Consider the following 325-nt stretch of genomic DNA (forward strand, 5'->3'; position numbering starts at 1 on the left):
GGCCCGCCGGTTCTCGGCCAATCGGCTCGGCGCCGCGCACTCCCCGCCCCGCTCGCCCCACGTGCAGAAATAGCCCCGCCGCGGCCGGCAGCGGCTTTCCGCGGGGAGCGGGGCGAGCGGGCGGGCGAGCGAGCGAGCAGCGGCGGAGCATCCCCGGGCGGAGCGGCGGCGGGGCCGCCCCGTCCCGTCCCGTCCCGTCCCGTCCCGTCCCGTCGCGGGCGGCGCCCCCCGGTGCCGGCGCATGGCCCCGCGGCGGGCGGGCGGTGAGCGGTGCCCCGCGGGAGCGCAGCCGCGGATGCCCCCCGGGGGCCGGGCGGTGCGGGCA

Source organism: Nipponia nippon, unplaced genomic scaffold (genome assembly GCF_047370975.1).
Source record: "Nipponia nippon isolate SJK-2023a ecotype South Korea unplaced genomic scaffold, ASM4737097v1 scaffold_15, whole genome shotgun sequence".
Lineage (NCBI taxonomy): Eukaryota > Metazoa > Chordata > Aves > Pelecaniformes > Threskiornithidae > Nipponia > Nipponia nippon.